The sequence below is a fragment of the Podarcis raffonei genome, chromosome 3, assembly GCF_027172205.1.
Source record: "Podarcis raffonei isolate rPodRaf1 chromosome 3, rPodRaf1.pri, whole genome shotgun sequence".
NCBI lineage: Eukaryota > Metazoa > Chordata > Lepidosauria > Squamata > Lacertidae > Podarcis > Podarcis raffonei.
In genome coordinates this window covers 116,833,717-116,856,656 of record NC_070604.1, presented here as the reverse complement: position 1 = coordinate 116,856,656, position 22,940 = coordinate 116,833,717, and the positions used below count along the sequence as shown (strand labels likewise).

Here is a 22,940-nt window from a genome sequence, read left to right as displayed (position 1 = left end):
ACGTGCATTGCGTTCCCGTTCACAACCAGAGGTACCACTGTATATGAATACGGGAAATGTTAATGTTATGGGTACTTAAAAAGTGTATATAGTTAGTTATTTGGTGTGATTCTTGGGTAATTTTTAAAAATTTAATATTGTTAAATACTAATTATTAAAAAAGAGAGTGAGAAAGTAGAGCAAAGAGATATAGAGAAGAATGACAATGGAGGCAAGGCTGAGCTGGAGGGGCCAATGGTCTAACTCAGTATATATTCCCATGACACATTCATTCACAGCCAGCACAATTAGGAAGACATTAAACTGGACTTTTTATTTCCATTCCATCCTGACTTGCTCTTAAGAGGGTATGCAGCAAGGTACATTGTCATAGCATAACTTTAATTCCGTGTGACCTGAAGGACAGAATTCTCCAGCGCAATGACCTCCTTCCTTGATACATGCTTCTTTACCTTTAATTATATAATCCTTTCCTATACAAAAGAAGAAGAATTGCATGAGAGGCGAAGAAAATAAATATAAATCACTGTATTACTTCAGCCATAACTCACTCCAAAATGGAAATACTATTAGCCAGCGCTATATATGTGGGGGGGGGCACTCTCATTTTGACTCAAGAAAATCACCATTTTATAGTTCAAATCGGGGAAAATAAATACAGTAAAGGGACAAAAGTACAAAGATTCACTAAATGTTTAGGGGTATGCGTACCCCTGCATCCCCCCAGAAAAAAAGCACTGCTCTTAGCAATGGATTTCATAAGAGGTGCATAGCTGTCAACTTTTCCCTTTTCTTGCGAGGAATCCTATTCGGAATATGGGAATTTCCCTTAAAAAACGGAAAATGTTGACAGCTATGAAGAGGTGATGGGGGAAAATATTAACAAGGGATTCCAATGTATAGTTAGCAGAGTAACAACTTAAACACATTGCAGGATTCCCAAAAAATAGACCAGAGGCAATTCTATTTCATCCAGCAGAGCTTTACTGCTACTGAAAGCAAATGAGCATAATGATCACAAATCTAATAAATTCAGGATTGGCACCATCCATAAGAAATCCAGTTGCAGGAGACTTAACTTAAACTTACAATAACTTATAATAAGTCTAAACTATGTATAGAACACCACACCAGAAGGAAAAGAGTGAAACCCAGGCTCCTTTTGGCCTTACTTTTATAGCCAGTTCAAACCAGCTGTACTCAGCTTCTCTGAAGGAATAACCCAAACATCACGAACCTTCTGCTTGTTTCTTTCACACAGAGAAGCTTCCAGAGGTTTCCAGAACCCTCTTGAATTAAGTAGAATAGGAAAGATCTCTACACATCAGATCAATACTTCCTGCACTAAGAAATGCAAACTGACAGTATAGTCCACTGAGCCTCTGTCAGGCCCTTGGGATTCTTCCCTATACGCCTCATTGGCTGTTCTTGCTCATAAACTTATGGGCCTTGATGGAGGACATGGGATTGCATGAGTAGAAAGCAACCTATGGGGCACAGTGATTGCAACGCTCAGAGCATTCTCAGATTCCCCTTGCAGCAGAGGACAGGGCTTAGAGCTGCTCATTGTCCCAACCTTTAGACTTAAGGACCCCTGTTCATCATAGGGCAGAATTTAGGACAGTCTCCATTCTTACTCTCTTCCCTAGAGATATCTTTTTGCTTCTCTCTTTCCTTTGCCCTCCATTCACCTCCCTCCTCTTTCTCTGTGGCTTGTAAACAAAGCCAGCATCTCCTTCATCTCCATCACACTCAATACCCTTTCCATTCATAATTTGTCAGGCCGCAGGGGGGCAAAGTCATAGAACATAACATGGGCATGATGGCACTGGATGACTTCCAGCCCCATTTCATTCTTCTGTCATTTCTGTCTGGATGTTTTTAACTTCAATGCATGTCTTACCTGCAGAAGACAGAAGCATCTCAGAAAACAGAAGGGCAACCATGAACAGCCAGCGCAAACTCATTGTTGAAACTTGACTTGGATCTCAAGTTGAGCAGCAAGAGTAGACTACTGAAGCAAAATACTCTGATGATAGTTCTGTGCCTCCTGGAAGGTTGAATGCCCACCTATTTGTAGGTTTTTGTGATATACTGACAGGTGAGCTCTGTGCATGAGTGATCTGGTTGCGATGCACGTGATGACAGGAACTATTCATCAAGGACAGAAAAGAGGAAAATAAAGTTAAGTTATTGATATTAACCATGAAATTTATTCAGAGTTCAAGGTTTTAGTGGCATGGATTACTTTAAACATTGCGATCAATATAAAATTTGCAGCTTTCGGTATTGTGGTTCATGGCAGATGCAAATTTATTTATTTATTAATATAATTTTTATTAAATTTTCTGTATTACAATTTCAGATCAACATTTCACATACTTAAAATATCAATGATTTCCCTTCTTCTCTTTCCACGGTTCATTTTGCATATCTTACATCCCTGCATATTTTACAAAAACTTTACCAATCGGTTTTCTGTTATTACATCCGTCAAAGATTATTTAGCCTGTTGAATTTATCTTAATGCTGCCAGCGATTTCAGCTGTACACAGTTATTTTCCATAAACTCAATAAACGTTTTCCAATCTTCTTTAAAGGTATGCTCTTCTTGTTCTCTTATTCTATATGTTAAGTCTGCAAGTTGTGGATATTCTGTCAACTTAAGTTGCCAATCTTCTTTGGTTGGGACCTTGTTCATTTTTGGGTTAACAAAACACGGGGCGCGGTTGTTACATACATAAATAACCTTTGGCAGATGCCAATTTAGAGGACCACAACTGGTTTGTCCACACTGGGCGCCAAGCTGAGAAGGCACCACAAGGGGGACTGCAACAATGACTTAGAGGTGAGAGGCAAGTGGGAGCTGAATTTTGTTATCGCACACGACACCACTGAAATATGAAAGCCCAAAGCCTGCCACTGCCATGGCTGTTTATCCTCAAGGAGCCACAGAATAACAAAGCAAGAAAATGCTGAACAGTGTGCATTAACATAATGAAGTCTTCAGGATTCGGTGCTTTGTAAATTGGGTTTTATGACCCTTTGGTTTACAACTGTATGGAATGCTTTGACTAAAACAGGGAAGGCTGTTGTGAAACAGGCCTAGGATGCTCAGGCTGGGAGAAAAATCTGTCTGTCTTCCATGGGTTTGGGTGTACTACCAATCAGTTTAAGCCATATTCATTATACATTTGAGAGCAACCAACTTCTGAATGCTCCTAGAGTACCAAAAGCTCATCTTTCCTGCAGATAGATTCACCTGTTCCAGGCTCCTAGTATAGGAGGACTCAGACCATTCTCATCATCGAGCCCTCACTGGGGATAATGTACAAATTTCCTTCTCTGCCCCTGCCCCTTGATATGATAATGGTGGTGATGATGATCCTTGCACCCCTCCCAACTGACTGGGCTGCCCCAGTCACTCTGGGTGGCTTCCAAGAGAACATAAAACACACACAATACATCAGAGATTACGGTAAAAGCTTCCTGATACAGGGCTGCCTCATAAGAAATCGCCTGCCTTCCACTGGGTTGTAATCCAATAAAAGTTCCCTGACTGTTCCTGTTGCATCTCCATGTCGAATTCAAGCCAGCAAAGCCAGCCAAGTTCAGAGGAATTGGCCACCCTCCAGGTGCCCGGCTTGAATTCTTGTTGACCTCCCTGCCAGCGACTCCCGGCAAGACCAGGGGAGGTCTCCAATCGGCGATTCTTCCCAACGTGAAGAAGAACACACCATTCCTCCCCCTCCCCCATTCTCAGGGAGGGGAAAGAGACAGACAGAAATATATTTACATGCTTTTATTCCTGTCTTTCCAGCAGTACAGAGAAATCATGTCTGTACCCTCTCATCACCAACTGCAGAGAGAGAAAAACTCCACCCATGTACTTCCAGTACAGGGTCATGTGCCACTCTGAGCTAACATCCGGCGCTCAGTGCACAGAATAGACCGTCCCTGGTTCCCACGGTACAGTCCCATAACATCAACATCCTGTTTTGCATCCCAGCCACCTGGAGCTCGCTTCTGCATTGCTCCTTTTTCGTAACACTCCAGCACTGAGGGAATGCTTCATTTCACTGAGGCAAAGATCTACATTGGCTCCCAGTATGTTTCCAAGCACAATTCAAAGTGTTGGTGCTGACCTTTAAAGCCCTAAATGGCCTTGGTCCAGTATACCTGAAGGAGCGTCTCCACCCCCATAGTTCTGCCCAGACACTGAGGTCCAGCGCCAAGGGCCTTCTGGTGGTTCTCTCACTGCGAGAAGCCAAGTTACAGAGAACCAGGCAGAGGGCCTTCTCGGTAGTGGCAGCAACCCTGTGGAACGCCCTCCCACCAGATGTCAAAGAGAACAACAACTACCAGAGTTTTAGAAGACATCTGAAGGCAGCCCTGTTTAGGGAAGCTTTTAATGTTTAACAGACCACTGTATTTTAATACTTTGTTGGAAGCCACCCAGAATGGCTGGGAAAACCCAGCCAGATGGGCGGGGTATAAATAAATTATTATTATTATTATTATTATTATTATTATTATTATTATTATTATTGTTATTATTATTATAGAATCATAGAGTTGGAAGAGACCACAAGGGCCATCGAGTCCAACCCCCTGCCAAGCAGGAAACACCATCAGAGCACTTATTATTATTATTATTCTAAGAAAGAGGTCTGTGTTGCTACTGCCAAGGCCACTTTCTCACCCTCTTTATAGAAGTGGTTTTCCTGTGTTTTTTTAGGATCCCTGGTGTTGTTATAATATCTTTCATAACCCGGTTGCCTGGGGGAAGCAGGGAATGTATGTAATTGTATGGAGTGAGGGGGGAGTGTTCTTGGCAGCCTCGGGAACTGTTGCCAAGGGAATTGGAACCTTGGGCAGGTGACCCTTGTAGGGCAGTTAGGCCAGCGAGGAAGGAGATGGGGAGGAATGTTGAGCTAGTGAGATACAGAAAAGTGCCATCGGGGGCTTTTGAATGACATCGGATGACGGGAGACAGCACTCAGAGCCTTGGCGTGGCTGTGGTGGAGGCCAAACAAAACATCAGGGTGGAACAGAAATGGCTGCAGTTGTAGACTTTGGGCTTTCAAACTGCAAGCGGCACACTTTGCGAGGCCAAAATTTGGTGCTTCCTCACCTCTCACCTTCTGTTCTGCTCAATTCACTATGCCATAGTTGCAAAGCCAGTGTCACACAGCCCTAACTCTGCTTCTGACAGCTCTGGGGGCAACCAGGAGCCCACAACACACAGGAGTAGCATGGGGGCATCACCTCATGGGGGCACCCAGGCAACTCTGCAGCATCAGGTGGGTCTTGACATGAAAAAGAGACTCATGATTAACTTCTTATTTTTTTAGGGATTTGCAGTGGCACCAGATTTCTACTTCATATTTAAATTTTGAATATGGAGGAGATTTCATACCAAGAAGAAACAACATTATATTGAGTCTGATCATAATTCCATCTAGCTCAATATTATTTCATTTTCATTTATTACCCACCCTTCATCCAGGGTGGGTTTCCAATGATTAGAAGTGCAGTTCCAAACGAGATCACAAAAACAGGGTTGGTCTGAATAGATACATCTCAGTCATCTAAGGCCAGAGTAAACAGGTTTGTGGAATGTTGGCTGCAGCTGCATAGACTGTCCTTTGACTCATCTCCTGCAATCAATATCTTCAGTGGAAGAATGTATGCTATCACCACCTGAGGCTTGACTGGGCCAAGCAGCGCCACCACTCTCCTCTCTCCACCCACAGATCAATCTTGACCCTGGGGTGGAACTGCAGATGGTGGCATTGGGCCATCGCGTGAAGAAGCTGTCTCAGCAGCTCTCTTGCGCCAGAGCCAGGCTGGTTGCACCCCCTAAAAAAACACAAAAAACACCCAGTGCCATGGCCTCCCAGCCCCCCTACGCTATGCCACTGACTGTCTTCACTTCAGTGTGATAGTAGGGATACCTTTGTATCCCTTTGTAGTACACCTGAGCATTACAATCTAACAAATCCTGGTACAATTATGAGCTTCAAAACATCACTCCTTGTAACTTCTGATTCCATGTCATGTTATAGCCACATTTGCAGACTGAAGCAGTTCTAACAGGGTGGGGGTGTTGTGTTGTGGACTATAAAATTAGTCTCTGCTACGCTCTGGAATGTCAGGTTTCACCAAGAGCTAATATATGGCTGATCTATATTTGTATGTGTATGTTTGATTGGAAGCTCACAAGCAGAAACCAAGTGTACCAGCTTGTGCCCTCCCCACTTGTGATTCCACAGCAACAGGGTACTTGCCAGCCTCCTGACTCCAACCTTGAACTAATGATCACTGCTATTCTCAGCACCACCCAGCTCATGAGTTTGTGTCACTCTATTTTAAAGCTGTCCAAACTGGCAGACATCATTATATATTGTGGTAGCAGGTGTTATTCTTTCACAATGTGCTGTTTGATGTGCTCTCCCCCCCACACACACACACCCTGAACCTCCCAACAATCTGCTTAACTGGATGAATTTTATAAGAGAAGAAGGGACAACAACATATCTCTATCTGGCTTTTCTCTGCCACACACCATTTCATGCACATCTATCATGATTCCCTGTTCCTTTCAGACCCATCATCCCAACATTTCTGAAGATAAGGCTCGCCTGTGGTCTGTAGAGACACGAGACTGAGATCAGAACATTCAGCTTTTAAAGTGGGCTCTAAAAATATGAGATTGAGGGACTGCAGCACATTGGGTTCCTCCCTATCACCTGCAAATGAAGAAACCCAAATAAGGAGTTGGTGCAGAGAAGCAAAACAGTTCAGATTATTCCATTTAAGGAACATTTCAGTCCATGTCCACCGGAAGGAACAAGATTTCCCTTTGATCTGCCGAGAAGCGACAGGATCTATGCAGAAGTGCCATCAAGAGAACACTTCGTACAAAAATGCCCCCTTTAAGAACCTTTGCCAGCTTCGTGAACTGTTGCAACCATCCCATGGAGAACCACAGTGCCAACCTGCTTTTAAGGGCTTGGTGCGTTCTCATCTCTCAGTTTTGCTTATCCTCCCCAGCGGCAGAGTCTTCCCATCTGTCTTCTTCCAAACATGAAGATCTTTTGCATCAGTTTATTTCTGGTCTCGGTGGTTCTCCTGGATGCATCTGGTGAGGAGCTATTCAAGGTGGACTTTGGGAAGAGCATTTTTCAAGGTTAAGGGTTCACCAGACACTCAGTGGTTCCAGGGTGTGTCAGTGGAAGAGACAGGGGCATAAATATTCTCTGCTGACTTAAACTGAGCTAACAATTGTTATCTCTCTCCCTTAGCAACTGCTCTACAACTCTCAGGATTATTTGGGGGAGAACTCTGATGAGGACTTAAAAAACAATAATACTATTCACGTCTTCAGGTTGAGAGAAAATGGGCTCCCAACATTCCATATCTTACTTTTTAGGGGTGTGCACAGACCACAAGATGAAACTTGTATCTGTAACTTTGGGGATATTTTCTGCACCTCTCCAAAAATCTATCTTTAATAGAGGGTTTCCTTTCTGTAGGCTATATGGTTCCAGCACTAAAGCGATGTATTGATGCTGACGGCTATTGTGCTATTGACTTATGTCATCCAGGTGATACATTTATTCAGCGATGCTACAGAAGGAGGCCTTGCTGTCGAAGGTGAGAATATGGGGGCGGAGGGACAAAATGGGATGGAAATAAAAAGTCTAGTATGTTGCCTTGATACTTTCCCCCCTGAAAACCCACTCTTTCAGCAATTGGTGGGAAACCTAAATTGCTGTTGGTTTTGATTCAGCATTAAATGTCAGGTTTTCCTGGGGGAAGCTGTGGGAACAAAAGGAAAGCACTCAGACATGGGTGAGAAAAGCACAAACCAGAGCAAGGACTTCTGAGCTGGAGCAAGGACATCTGAAGTTATTTTCAGTGCCTTGGTGATTCAGATGTAAAGGGGGGAAATCCTGCAGATATGTGTCTGATCAAAATTATGCTTCTAAGCTGACTGTATAAGTCAGAGTTACAGGTAGGTAGCCATGTTGGTCTGCCGTAGTTGAAACAAACAAACAAATTTCCTTCCAGTAGCACCTTAGAGACCAACTAAGTTTGTTATTGGTATGAGCTTTCATGTGCATGTATCTGAAGAAGTATGCATGCACACAAAAGCTCATACCAATAACAAAGTTAGTTGGTCTCTAAGGTGCTACTGGAAGGATTTTTATTTTATTTTTGTATAAGTCCGAGGTTTTCAACCTTTTTGAGTCCACGGCTCCCTTGACCAACTACATTCTTTCTGCCGCACCCCTGTGGGGCTGAGGAGCCCAGTGGTGTTACCTGTTGCCTGCAGAGCTGGCAGCCTCTCACCCTTTTTCGAACACCCTCCCTTGTGGAGGCTTTCCTCAGCCTCCTCTCCTCTCCCCTCTCCTTGGGAGTCCTCTGGGCAGCTGCTGCTGCTGCCCCTGGTCTCTGAGCTCTCCCCACCCCACACCAAAGAGAGGTGCCTCTTCACACTACCCCACAAGGGCCTGGGAGTTGTCTGTCCATTCCCAACAGCAAGGACTGGTAGACTGGCTGGCTGTGCTCCCTTGTCCACTGGTTGCTTACTCTGAGGCCACCTCAGCTCCTGGCAACCAGCCCCAGAGGCACCATTCGCCTGGGGAGCTTGTAGCCAGGGCTGCTGCAACAACCAGCTGTGTAAGCCTTTGGGAGGCAGAGATGCTAGAGGGAATCAGAGGAGAAGAACAAGGGACAGAGGCCAGTGTTGCCCACGGCACCCCTGACCATCATTCAAGGCCCCCTAGGGTACCATGGCACACTGGTTGAAAACCACTGGTATAAGGAAACACCAGGACAAGCAGAAGGGGGACAGGACAGCTCCTTCAAAACTGACAAGTGCAGCTTGCAATGAGAGGGCATGGTTTTACAAGTGCTATCCAATCAGCATGTTTTGAGTGAGGGAAATAAAATACAGTGGTACCTCTGGTTAAGGACTTAATTCGTTCTGGAGGTCTGTTCTTAACCTGAAACTGCTCTTAACCTGAAGCACCACTTTAGTTAATGGGGCCTCCTGCTGCTGCCGTACCGCCGCTGCACAATTTCTGTTCTCATCCTGAAGCAAAGTTCTTAACCTGAGGTAATATTTCTGGGTTAGCGGAATCTGTAACCTGAAGTGTATCTAACCTGAAGTGTATGTAACCCGAGGTACCACTGTAGGGTATAATACATACCCTCCAACTTTTCTCTGATGGAAATAGGGATGTCCTATTCATTATTATTATTATTATTATTATTATTATTATTATTATTATTATTACTACTACTACTACTACCACCCCACCCATCTGACTGAATTATCCCAGCCACTCTGGGCAGCTCCCAACATGTATAAAAACATAATAAAACATTAAATATTTAAAAACTTCCCTGTGCAGTCAGCTTTCAGGTGCCTTTTAAAGGTTGTATAGCTACTTAGAGAGAGGAGAGCACAAAATATGGTCTGAAGCTCAACATCAAAAAAACGAAGATCATGGCCACTGGGCCCATCACCCCCTGGCAAATAGAAGGGGAAGAAATGGAGGCAGTGAGAGATTTTACTTTCTTGGGCTCCATGATCACTGCAGATGGTGACAGCAGCCACGAAATTAAAAGACGCCTGCTTCTTGGGAGAAAAGCAATGACAAACCTAGACAGCATCTTAAAAAGCAGAGACATCACCTTGCCAACAAAGGTCCGTATAGTTAAAGCTATGGTTTTCCCAGTAGTGATGTATGGAAGTGAGAGCTGGACCATAAAGAAGGCTGATCGCCGAAGAATTGATGCTTTTGAATTATGGTGCTGGAGGAGACTCTTGAGAGTCCCATGGACTGCAAGAAGATCAAACCTATCCATTCTTAAGGAAATCAGCCCTGAGTGCTCACTGGAAGGACAGATCGTGAAGCTGAGGCTCCAATACTTTGGCCACCTCATGAGAAGAGAAGACTCCCTGGAAAAGACCCTGATGTTGGGAGAGATGGAGGGCACAAGGAGAAGGGGACGACAGAAGATGAGATGGTTGGATGGTGTTCTTGAAGCTACCAGCATGAGTTTGATCAAACAGCGGGAGGCAGTGGAGGACAGAAGTGCCTGGCGTGCTCTGGTCCATGGGGTCACGAAGAGTCGGACACGACTAAACGACTAAACAACAACAACAACAATAGTTACTTATCTCCTTGGCTTGAGGGCAGCAGCGGAGCAAGCCGATTGGGTGCCTGGGGTGGTACACGTGCCCTTCACCCGGGGTCAGGGCCAGCTGGGGCAGGATGCTCCATGGGGCCTCTGAGGAGTTTGCCTGCCTCTGCCCACTCAGCCACCCTACAGCTGAGGGGGAGGCAGTGGGCGGACCATTTTGTCAGCACGGAGCCTGCGCACGCCCAAGCTAGACATGCAGGCCCCGCGGTGAGTACCGCCTGGCATTTTGTCACCCCCCAGTTGTGACACCCAGGATGGACCACCCACAATGCACCCCCCTTCCTCCATCCCTGTTTGAGGATCGCATAACTCCATTCTCTCCAACATTTATCCAGTGAAAAGAGGGACATCATAAGGAAATGCAGGACATTCCAGGATCAAATCAGAAACTGGGATGGCTTCTGTAAATCCAGGACTGTCCCTGGAAAATAGGGACACTTGGAAGGTCTGGTAATATAATTGCTTTGCTTTCCAGCACTTCTTGCTCTTTGCATATGAGAATCTTCATTGTAATGGTAGTACTCTGTGACAGTTCACATTTATTTCCATGACTTTTGTGCAGTTGAGGTTCTCAGCACTGTGTGCTGGCCTCTCTAAAGAGTTAACAAGTCTGTGTTCTTAATATCCACCTGTTTATAAGGGTGCCTTTTCTTTCCCTGAAAGCAATGGATCCAAACTACAAGAAAGAAGATTCCACCTAAACATTAGGAAGAACTTGCTGACAGTAAGAGCTGTTCGACAGTGGAATTTGCTGCCAAGGAGTGTGGTGGAGTCTCCTTCTTTGGAGGTCTTTAAGCAGAGGCTTGACAACCATATGTCAGGAGTGCTCTGGTGGTGTTTCCTGCTTGGCAGGGGGTTGGACTCGATGGCCCTTGTGGTCTCTTCCAACTCTATGATTCTATGATTCTATATCTGACCAACTTTAACTTTAACCTGCTGTGTGTTATGCTTATCTTCTTCCATCTCAGCAGGTCCCCACGCTGTCATTGCAAAACATGTCCCCGGGAACAATTTGTGCCTTGGGGATTTTACTGAAGTTGACTTAATGTAAAAATAAGCAGAATGGGCACGAGAGGAAACTTTTTAGAAGGAAGTAAAATGTCCTTGATACCAGGGGAAAGGGGAGACATATCCAACCCAGGGAACCGAAAGTGGCAGTCTAAGCATAGTTTGGGGTGCCCGAGTGAGAAGATCCAGAATGCTGCTAGACGCAAGAGAAGAGTACAGTAAATCTGGTCCAATTCGTTAATGAGATAATGACTTGGATGTCTAAAAGTTAATCCATATGTTTTTTTAGGTCTGTAACTAATCAGGTCTAATCTCTAGGGTTTGGCACATGTCTGATGGCGCCAAGAAGTTAAGCCCCATCAAATGTAAATACCTGGGAAAGTAGGCAAATCATAGCACTGTTGGCCTCCTGCTTTGGGTTTCTAGGGAGAAGGTGAAAAGAAGGTGAAAAGGAGACAAAGCCATCTATTTTCTATGCGGTCCATCGCCACCCTTCTCCCAAATTCTGAAGCAACCCTTTTCTTGTTGTCTCCATCTGGTCTCACTATTTCTCCCTGTATTTTTCTTCTTCTTCTAGGAAAGATGACATTGAAGTCGAAGTCATTCCAGGTATAATGAATCTGTGTATACATGTAGTGGGAATGGCAATGATCCTAAACTGAATGTAGGGTGGAGTCTGATTGAGAGCAGTTTGCTATAAGGCAAATCCAGATGCATAGCTGGAATATACATTCGACACAGTTTCAAATTGTTTACAAGCAGAAAGTTCCAAATACATAAATTCATAATATCCATATCCATAATAACGAGAGAGAGAGAGAGAGAGAGAGAGAGAGAGAGAGAGAGAGAGAGGAGGGGGGAGATTGGAGGGGGGGATAGACACTAGGCAACATGAAACAAACTCCCAAATGAAAATAAAATGCACTGTTAACACAATCACTTCCACAGTATCATCCTCACCATCCATTCACACAAAAATGAAAAATGAAAGCAGTTCCCGTAAGCCTGATTTCTTCCCAAACCTGCTTTAATGGCTTTAGGGGATGGGAACATACTCCTGTTTTGTTCTTTTGCCTTTTCTGAGGAGTGGGAAATGGGAAGAGCTTGCCACTAATGCTCAGGCAGAGGGGCCCATCCACAGCAAGTGATGGAATGGGGGTGCTACATCTACATCCATGCCCCACAGAGAGTGCATATTACTACATTGTAGTTGCCTGACAGTTAACTTCCCTAACACAAGCCTTGTCTGTAATCCTCAAGAGATCTGGTGGGTGAGGAATCAAGAATGCTCTAAAGATCATTATATTCAAAGCCAATGTCTCAGCTGTACCAACAGGGGACATCATAAGGGTCTGTTAAATGGATAGAGCATTTTTGTATTCTGAACCAGGGAGAGCTTGAAGGTAATGTTTGTTTCAGGATTGGAAAGGTTAGTTTACATCAGCCTTCCTCCCCAACCTGGTGTTATTTGGGACTAACAATTCCCATTAGACCCAGCCAGCAGTTGGCAAAGACTGGTTAATTGATCCATGCAAGAAGTTATTTTCCCAGGCTGATGCATCTGCAAACAAAGAAGTGAAGGAAGATAAAGCAGTCCAGATGTCTGAGTCCCTCTGCCTGTACAACTTAGAAATGTTACTGAGTATTGTGCTTTTCAGTGCTCAGGGTGCTTTAATGGTTGTTAACAGACTCAGCTTTCACAACAGCTGTTGCAGGTAGACTAGGTCATATTTAGATCTCTCCATCTCTCAGTATGAAGCTAAGATATTGCCAGCACAAGCTTTCTTCAAAATAGCCTGCAGCCGACCACAGGTCTGAAACCAGTGAAAAGCAGCTCCTACACAGGAACCTAAGGAATCCCAAATGTTAGAGTTAGATTAGCTGGTACTGCATTTACAGATGCAAGACCTGTGCTCAGTTTCCACCCCTGTGTACCTGTTTATAAAGGTTCTGAAATATTTAATAGTGAAGACGAATGTGACATTGTTGGAGGGGTCTGCCATTTGAACACCTACAACCCTGGGAAGTGCTGGAGTCTTCGTTATATACCGCTCGGATACTGCATCCCAAAAGGTGTTTGCTGTAAAAGGTGAGTACAAACAAAGGCTCACTCCCCATAAAATAAAAATCCATTGAGTTGAAGGTGGAATGATTCACATACTCTCTTGCCTGGAGTTAAGGATGGGGGTGAATTTAATTCAGTTCACATTTAAAGGTGAGGTTACCTAAATCGTGCTTTCCAAATGCGAAAACTATGAACACATTTCTGCTCAGCAAAATGTGGGGATCCTGCTGATACCTATCTCCTGCTGTGGGGGTGCTGCTGTTTTGTCAACTTAGTGATCTGAGAATGAATTTGCTACTTGTATTACCGATACCTACACAATGACTGAGAGTTTTGAAATTGGGACGGGGTGGGTGAATTGTACATGTGGATGTTAACTCGGAATGTCAAAACCTCTAACTTTTAGGCCAGACAGCTCCTTGCCAGAAAACCTTCACCTTATATATTAAGGCCAGCCAGACTGCCTCAAGGACTTTTCACCATCTGAAGGAACTCAATGGAGTATTTGCAAAGTAATAAATGCAATGTAGTTGTGCTAATGCAAAACACTCTCTCTTTTTATTTGAAAGAGGCGGGTAGAGAATATTGTACTTTTATCCAGAAAACCAGTTTGAATGAAAATGTCTAATGCACAGGTGAGGAATCTTTGGCCCACCAATTGTTGATGCCATCCAGTTTTGTCTAGGGGGGTTATAACTTGCTACCCCTCTGGGGTCTCATTGAGAGTTGCCCTGATTTAGGCCTTATTTTTGCAAGTAGTGGGGGGCCTAAACCTTTCCCCAAAGTTGCCCCAAGAAAACAGCTACCATCACAATAACAGCAGTGGTCAAGTTATCACAGTCTAGAAACAACAATCGCCATTTGCTAACTGGACAAAAGACACTCCTAGCCACTAAGATCACCTAAACATGTTATGTGTCATCATATAACCAAGAAAATCCACAACAGATGATCAAATGATGTTATACAGATGTTACTGGAACTGTTCTGTAAACATTGCAAACTATTTCCAAGCATGAATCACCCAACAATTCAAGTACCAATTCCTTATAATGAAGTGACTTTTTGACACATACCCCTCTTTTTAAAAAAGGCAGTCAAACTAGTCTTAAGTGCACAATCTCTCCATATGTTCCATATGTTTGTATTATGGCCCAAGCAATGGAAGTCACCGACATTGTTTTGAACCGTAGCACGTTCACATCTTGAAACTGGATTTACAACGTATTCTGAATTATAGGCTGTCCTAAGCCAAACGGAACCTTGCTTGTGTGAAGCCCTTTAACTGGGTAAATTGTGTTTATTTGTCCAGGTGTCTGATCTGAAGGTGATCTGGGAAGGGGAATAAGAGTGATGACTGCATGGGTCATCTCCATGCCTACCTGTGGCATACACCAAAAATGGCTGCATGGAAAGGGTTACTCATATTCTTAATCAGGGCAGAGTATAGTGAGAGGACTAGTCAAAGGCGATTCAGAGCAAAGGCCCATTGTTATCCATGGAACTTCCTTGTCTTGTGTAATACCTGTATTACTTCAGCAAGCAAAATAGTACAGCCTCAGAGTTGTCATTTCTGGGCCTCATTTCCTTCCACCAGATGTAGTATGAGCTGTTTTGTCAACTTCACAACAGCCATTCCACAATCCTGAGCATGGTCACCTCACCTTATTATCAGCTCTCCTCCAAAAACTAGCAGCAACAGTTTCTCAGTAGTTGTTCCTCATCTCCTCTGTTTCTGGCTAAACTGCCCTCCAAGTGTCACTCTCCCTACATTCTGACCCCCTTGGCAATGGTTGTCAAGGCTGCCCAAAACTCCTTCCCTTTACTCGTTACAATATTATTCATTCCCTGTTTTCCCCAGGCAAAACAACATGAATAGATAACCTCATCTGCCACACACTATCCCTTCTCAGATGGAGAATGGTTAGAGGAGGAGCCTTTTCTGGATTACCACCCACTAGCAACAACTCGTTTTGTGAAAAATTGTGAAAAATTACTGAGGGGCAGGGAGATAGAGATGTGCACATTATTCCCAGAGGGGTGAGAAGAATGGGTTTTCCTGGGGAAAGCAGGGGGCAAGGGCAAAACTGCTCAGACACATGCTTTCTAGGCACAGGAGAAATGCAAGTCTGGGTGAGCCCTAATATTACTACAACTCTATACTGCCTTAGTCAAGCCCTGGCTGTGTCCAGTTTGGAGCACCACAGTTTAAGAAGGATATTAACACAATGGGACATGTAGAGAGGGCATCAACCAAGATGGTCAAGGGCCCGGAAACCAAGCCTTATGGGGGAGTTGGCTATGTTTAGAGTGAAGGACAGAAGACTGAGAGGGGATACGTAAGGTAAAGGTAATGGTAAAAGGACCTCTGACCATTAGGTCCAGTCATGACCAACTCTGGGGTTGCGGCGTTCATCTCGCTTTATTGGCAGAGGGAGCCGGCATACAGCTCGTGGGGCCAGCATGACTAAGCCACTTCCGGCGAACCAGAGCAGCACACGGAAATGCCGTTTACCTTCCCGCCGGAGCGGTACCTATTTATCTACTTGCACTTTGATGTGCTTTCAAACTGCTAGGTTGGCAGGAGCAGGGACCGAGCAACGGGAGCTCACCCCATAGCGGGGATTCGAACAACCAACCTTCTGATCGGCAAGTTCTAGGCTCTGTGATTTAACCCACAGTGCCACCTACGTCCCTAGAGGTGATACGTAGCCATCTTCAAATATCTGAACTGCTGTCATATGGGAAATGGAGTAAGCTTGTTTCCCTCTGTTCCAGAGGGTAGAACCAATGAATTCAAATTCACAAGGAATGAGATTCCAGCTAAACATTAGGAAGAACTTTCTGACAGAGCTGTTCAACAGTGGAACAGACTTCCTCATTTCTCAGGAATTCTAACTGTGGTTCCTGCATTGCAGGAGGATGGATATAACAACCCTTGCATCCCTTCCAAGTCTACGGTTCTACGATTCTTTGACTGTATTTTTCCACTCAGTTGTTAACCAGCTTTCCAATCTGCTGAACCTTCAGTCATTCAGCAGCTCAATGGACTGTTCAGTATTTCCTTACTTTGGTACGCCTTGTCTTCATGAGGGATAGCAGTTGTGTATCTCAGCACCTAAAGCAGGAAATAAAATATAGATAGAGAGTTCTAAAAACAATTATTTTGTTCCTGAACTAAGAATAAATATCAAGGGTAATGTCAGGAAGTTTATGTTCCTTGAAGATTATGTCTTCCTGACTAATAACATGCAACATATAAGATAATAATCTCTCTTTTTTTACTACTTCTGTCATCACATGCATTGCATAAAGATCATTACGTGTCTGTATATCAAGAACCCTATAAATAGGCAAGCATTCAGCCTTCAAGAAGACATTCTCCCTCAGTTGACTTCTCTTGCCATTCAAGTTGAGATCCATCTGAGTCAAGCTTCAACAATGCATTTGCACTGGCTTTTCATGGTTACTCTTCTGTTTTCTGAGATGCTTCTGTTTTCTGCAGGTAAGATATGCATTGAAATTAAAAACATTCCAACCTAAATAACAGAAGAATAAAATGGGGTTGGAAGTCATCTGTTACCAGCATGGCCAGCTTTTGTTCTATGAGAGTATAGTGGTTAACAGCAGTGGACTTGTAATCTGGTGAACCAGGTTCGCTTCCCCGCACCTCCACATGCAGCTGCTGGGTGACCTTGGGCTAGTCACACTTCTCTGAAGTTTCTTAACCTCACTCACCTCACAGAGTGTTTGTTGTGGGGAAAGAAGGGAAAGTAGAATGTTAGCTGCTTTGAGACTCCTTCGGGTAGTGATAAAGTGGGATATCAAATCCAAACTCTCCTCCTCCTCCTCCTTCTTCATGTGAAGACAGAAACAATTCGTGAAGGAAGCAAAAATGATATGCTTGAGGAAGCCATATATCAAATCCAAACTCTTCTTCTCCTTCTATGACTTTGACCCCCTGTTGGCTTAAAAAATATTAATTGAAAAGTTATTGAGTTGGAACCAAACCCATGTCTACTGCCCAGTTGTACTACAGGAGAGTAGAGGTGGGAGAAAAATAAGGAACCATCCTTCTGCAATAGTTACTTGATCTCTGATTATGAATATGGTTTGTATGTTTTTATTTGTAGACAGAAATGCACAAGTACTCAGGATCTGAAAATATAGATTTTTAGTAACACAAGCCAAAACAGAGATTAAGGACATAAAGGAACAGCTGTCACCTATGAGCTAAAAGAGTGTATTTCCTTCGAATTGGGAAAGTACCTACATGGTGAGGGAATTCCACAGTGGGGGTTTCAGCAACATCAGCTAACCATTACTACAAATTTGCAAGCTATCTAGTTAAGCGAAAGCAACTCAGCAGATATGTTAAGCAGAAATAACTAGTATCATATCTTGATACACCACAGTTTTCCTCTATGGTGGAATCTAGACACATATTTAAAAACACACTGTGAAAATGCTTTTTTTTAAAAAAAAGTTTTGAAAAATATATTTAATTTGCCATAGCTCACCATTGCCATCTACCGTCACATTTGTATAATGCACTTTACAACACACTTAAAACGTTTTATTTGCAGCTGTATAGTTGAGTCCTATATCTATCTATTTATCTGTCATCTAGCACCTGACCCTTGTTGTTTGCCATCTGCCATGCATATAATCTATCATCTGTCACCTAGCAATCATCTATCGTCATCTATCTTTGGGATGAGCAAAACCTTGCCCTGCCACAATGCTCTCCAAGCTATTTGTGGATGGCAAAATGAGAGGGTTCTTTTTATCAAATATTCAGTGTGGTGGGCAGAGTAAAATTGTCCTATAGTTTCCCCATCAGCCTCTTCCAACATGGCCAATCTGGGATAATAGGAGATATTATCCAACAACATCTGGAGGATGCCAGGTTGTGGACATCTGCATGAAAGACTAACATGAATTTTGTGCGAAGCGTCGGCCAACAAGAGGTGGGGTTCACATGATGGTGAACGTAATAGGCATAGACAGGTAAAAAACTGTTGAGGAAGCAGCTGAATGTATACATATTTAAGATGGTGGCATGTAAGAATCATGGAACACATCTGTTTCTCATACATTGTTGGGCAATCTCAACAAATGAGAATGGTTATTAATCCCACCTCTTACTGCACATCTAGCTAGGCCTCCCCAGCCACTCTGGGCAGCTCCCAACAGAATATTAAAAACACAATCAAACATCAAACATTAAAAACTTCCTTAAACAGGGCTGCCTTCAGATGTCTTCTAAGAGTCAGATAGTTGTTTATTTCCTTGACATCTGGTGGGAGGGAGTTCCACAGGGTGGCTGCCACTACCGAAAAGGCCCTCTGCCTGGTTCCCTGTAAGCTCACTTCTTGCTGTGAGGCAACCGCCAGAAGGCCCTCGGAGCTGGACCTCAGTGTCCAGGCAGAACCAGAGCATGCACCACTCTGGCAAGAGAGTCTTCAGGCAGGTAGGGTCTCAGCCTGTGTAGCAGATGGAGCTGGTAGACAACTGCCCTGGACACAGAATTGACCTGTGCCTCCATGGACAGCTGTGAGTCCAAAATGACTCCCAGAATGCGCACCTGCTCCTTCAAGGACACAGTTGCCCCATTCAGGACCAGGGAGTCCTCCACACCTGCCTGTCCACTGTCCCCTCAAAACAGTTTGTCTTGTCAGGATTCAGCCTCAACCTGTTAGCTGCCATCCATCCATATTAGTCCGCTCCTTTATATTCTCTACACGTACGATTGTGTCGCTGCTCACCCTAGTAATAGGGTTGTCAAATTTGCAGATGACACAACCGTGATTGGGCTCATCCCTGAAAGGGAGGGTGAAACGGATTATAGAGATGAGGTGGAGCAGCTGACAGAGTGGTGCAGAGCTAACAACTTGCTCATAAATACAAGGAAGACAAAGGAGCTTGTGGTGGACTTCAGGAGACAGAAGAGCAATATCCAGCCACTTTTGATTGATGGGGTCTGTGTGGAGAGGGTAACAACGTTCAGATTTTTGGGCATTGAATTACAAGAGGATCTGTCCTGGAGTGTCAACACAAGGGGGCTTGTGAAGAAGGCGCAGCAGAGACTGTACTTTTTGAGAATTCTAAGGAAAAACCATCTTCCGCAGAACCTGCTGCTTGCCTTCTATCACTGTGCCATTGAGAGCGTGCTCACTTATGGCTTATGTGTGTGGTACGGAAGCTGTACTACCCAGGACAGGATGGGGTTGTGCAGAGTTGTTAAGGCAGCAGAGAGCATTGTTGGCTGCCCACTCTCCACCTTAGAGCAGATTTATGCCACAAGGTGCCATAGGAAGGCACTGGACATAGTAAAAGATCCATCGCATCCTGGTCACTGTCTCTTCGAGCTCCTGCCGTCGGGACGGAGATACAGGACGATGAAGACAAGAATGAGCTGTCTTAAGAACAGCTTCTTCTCCAGAGCGATCTCGGCCCTGAATGGGAAGCCTGGACTTTGAAAGTCATCTAATCTTCCTTGCTGTACTATACTGTATTGTTTTAATTAGTGTTTTTATGGAGCAGTCAAGTAATTTCGTTGTCCCTGAGAGGGGGCAATGACAATAAAGATATTAGTAGTAGTAGTAGTAGTAGTAGTAGTAGTAAAATGCATTACTAATAGTGTTTCTTTTTTTGCAGAAGATATGGCTGAATTAGGATGACTGATTTATATTTGTTTTGTCCTCCACTCATGGAATCCATCATCAGTAGAATGCTTCTTTTGTGGAGGATAATCTCCAAATAAAACTTTAGTCACGACATCGGGAGGAGCCGGGGCAGAGCTGAATGCAGCAGCAGCACAGCTTCAGTGGCTGGCAGTTCCTCCTCTCTGGCAGTCAGCCTCCTCCTCTCCCTCTTCCTCCTTTCTGCTGCCACCATCAGCCAGAGTCTGCTTCCTTCCCCTCCATGGCAGCAGCAGAGGGAGAGAGAGCCAGCCACTAAAGCCAGGGCATGCTTTGGTTCCATGCTTGGTTTACTCTGCCTGATGATTTTTTGGGAACATAGTGGGGGACCAGGCTTCCCCCCCAAAAAAAAATTATTGGGAAGCCAAAAGGGCTGGGCCCCTAGGAACTGGTGCCCCTGGACATCACCCTCCTGCATGTCCTCCTAATAGCAAGACAAAATGTGATGGAAAGCCCAGTTTATTGTAATCATCATTACAATGGCTGTGAATGAATGTTGGCTACCCCACCCCTCCCAATTCTACTGGGAGGGAGGGAACAAAATGTTAGCTGCTATTAACGATACTACACTTACCACTACTGAACAAAAGATTTCAATTATTGGACAAGTCCACCAAATTTGTTTCATATATGTCCTTGAGTGTCCACATCTCCAGCACTTCTCACTGCGGCTAGCATATATATATATATATTTACAGTGGTACCTCAGGTTACAGACACTTTAGGTTACAGACTCTGCTAACCCAGAAATAGTACCTCAGGTTAAGAAATTTGCTTCAGGATGAGAGCAGAAATCACGTGGTGGCAGCAGCGGTACCCATTAGCTAAAGTGGTACCTCAGGTTAAGAACAGTTTCAGGATAAGAACAGAATTAAGTTCTTAACCCAAGGTACCACTGTGTCTGTGTGTATGTGTATTACTGTATGGAGTCCTATACCTTTGGTTAATGTGCTTCCTTTGTGCAGGAGAAACTGAGAATGAAAAGTTAAGAGGCATACAAGCATGTGAGGCTAAAGGAGGGCGCTGCGCTGACACCCGCTGTCCTGAGGGATCCGTGGAAATAAAAGTTTGCTATTACCTGTCACCTTGCTGCGAACCCACCAAATAGCAAGACACAATGAAATGGAAATAAAAACACCCAGTTTAATGTCTTCATAATTATGCTGGCTGCTTATGAATGTTCTGTTTGTCGGGTTTCAAGCCTATATAAGTAGAAACTGGCAACTCTCCAGGCATCCGGCTTGATCTCCTGTTGACCTCCCTGTCTCTCCTCAGCAAGATCCAGGCAAAGGTCGCGATAGGCGATCCTTCTCAGCGTGAGAAGAACCCCCTCTTTGTTGCCCCCCCGGCAGGGGAAAGAGATAGACAGAAACGTATTTACATGCCTTTATTTCTGTCTTTGCAGCGTTACAAAAAACATGACTGCTCTCTTCAAACTGCAGCAGTCGAGTGACAAACACTTCCTGTACTTCCTGTACAGCTCATATTACACTCTAAGCTAATTCCGGTGCTTCGCACTGTGAATTGACTGTCCCTCTGTTTCCCACGGACAGTCCCAACATCATGTGATGATTTCAAGCTAGCAGCTCACAGCTGCATTGCTTCTATATCGTAACACTGTTTTGCACAGAAACTACAAGGTTCCAATCAATGGACTCCCCCAATCCTGAATCTGGTGCCTTCTGAATGCAGACTATGTGTCCTGCCCTTGAAGAGGACACAGAAACTTCAATTGGTCGAAAATGCATTGATCAGATTACTGGGGTTCATCCAGATCTCATATAAATCCTGTTTTAAAACAGCTTTGCTATTTGACGGTTCATTTCTGGGTCCAATTCAAGGTGCTCACATTACTGTTTAAAGCCCTAGATGTCTCAGGCCCCATATACATAAAAGACTACCGCCTGCCCTACAGACCCTCGCAGGTGATATATATTATAATTTATTATTTATACCTCGCCCATCTGGCTGGGTTTCCTCAGCCGCTCTAACCTATTAAACATTAAAAGCTTCCCTAAACAGGGCTGCCTTCAGATGTCTTCTAAAAGTTTGGTAGTTATTTTTCTCTTTGACATCTGGTGGGAGGGCGTTCCACAGGGCGGGTGCCACCACCGAGAAGACCCTCTGCCTGGTTCCCTGTAACTTGGCTTCTCGCAGGGAGGGAACCACCAGAAGGCCCTCGGCACTGGACCTCAATGATAAGAAAGATTGGCAGAGGGAGTTTTACCACTGTCATCAGAATCTCAAAGGAAAGGGCAATCTCAGTAGCAGCCACTAAGCTGTGTAATTCTCTTCTCATGGATATGTGTCTAGGACCTTCATTATAGAGCTCTCATGGGCTGGCCAAGTTGGGATGATGCAGATGGAGGACCTGAGAGAGGGCTCCAGTGGGATGTAGCAACGCCCACTGTGAGTGGAGGAATCTGCCAGTGAAGATCCTGGGAGGGCGCTTCCTCAACTTGCTCTCTCGCCTTATCCATCCCTGCCATGGCAGCTGCAAGATCCATCCCTCTGTCTGTCTCTGCCTTGCTCTCTAGGCTTGGAAGAGCTGTTTTTTACACACCTGCTCTGGCATCATTGGCTATGCGGAGTAGCTCTGTCAGTCTGGAAGGGAAGTTCCACTGGTTCCAGCCATCTTGCAAGAGCCAGAGACTCCTTCCCCCATTACCTAGGTCTGTGGTTGTTATTTAGTCATTTAGTCATGTCCGACTCTTCGTGACCCCATGGACCAGAGCACGCCAGGCACTCCTGTCTTCCACTGCCTCCCGCAGTTTGGTCAAACTCATGCTGGTAGCTTTGAGAACACTGTCCAACCATCTCGTCCTCTGTTGTCCTCTTCTCCTTGTGCCCTCCATCTTTCCCAACATCAGGGTCTTTTCCAGGGAGTCTTCTCTTCTCATGAGGTGGCCAATGTATTGGAGCCTCAGCTTCACGATCTGTCC

The 22,940-nt window shown here is 44.5% G+C and overlaps 3 long non-coding RNA genes across 3 annotated transcripts; 2 read left to right on the top strand and 1 right to left on the bottom strand.

Annotated features, from left to right (window-relative positions):
- Nucleotides 1-294: 294 nt before the first annotated feature.
- On the bottom strand, nt 295-4,825 carry LOC128411393 (uncharacterized). Its single transcript, XR_008329779.1, has 3 exons — nt 4,703-4,825; nt 1,904-2,151; nt 295-473 (listed from the first exon to the last, which is right to left on the bottom strand). It is a non-coding gene; the product is annotated as an uncharacterized LOC128411393 (long non-coding RNA).
- Nucleotides 4,826-5,186: 361 nt separating this feature from the next.
- LOC128411399 (uncharacterized) lies at nt 5,187-7,659 on the top strand. Its single transcript, XR_008329787.1, has 2 exons — nt 5,187-5,303; nt 7,539-7,659. It is a non-coding gene; the product is annotated as an uncharacterized LOC128411399 (long non-coding RNA).
- A 5,074-nt stretch (nt 7,660-12,733) lies between these two features.
- LOC128411395 (uncharacterized) lies at nt 12,734-13,840 on the top strand. The gene is made up of 2 exons (XR_008329781.1): nt 12,734-13,318; nt 13,701-13,840. It is a non-coding gene; the product is annotated as an uncharacterized LOC128411395 (long non-coding RNA).
- Nucleotides 13,841-22,940: the final 9,100 nt, after the last annotated feature.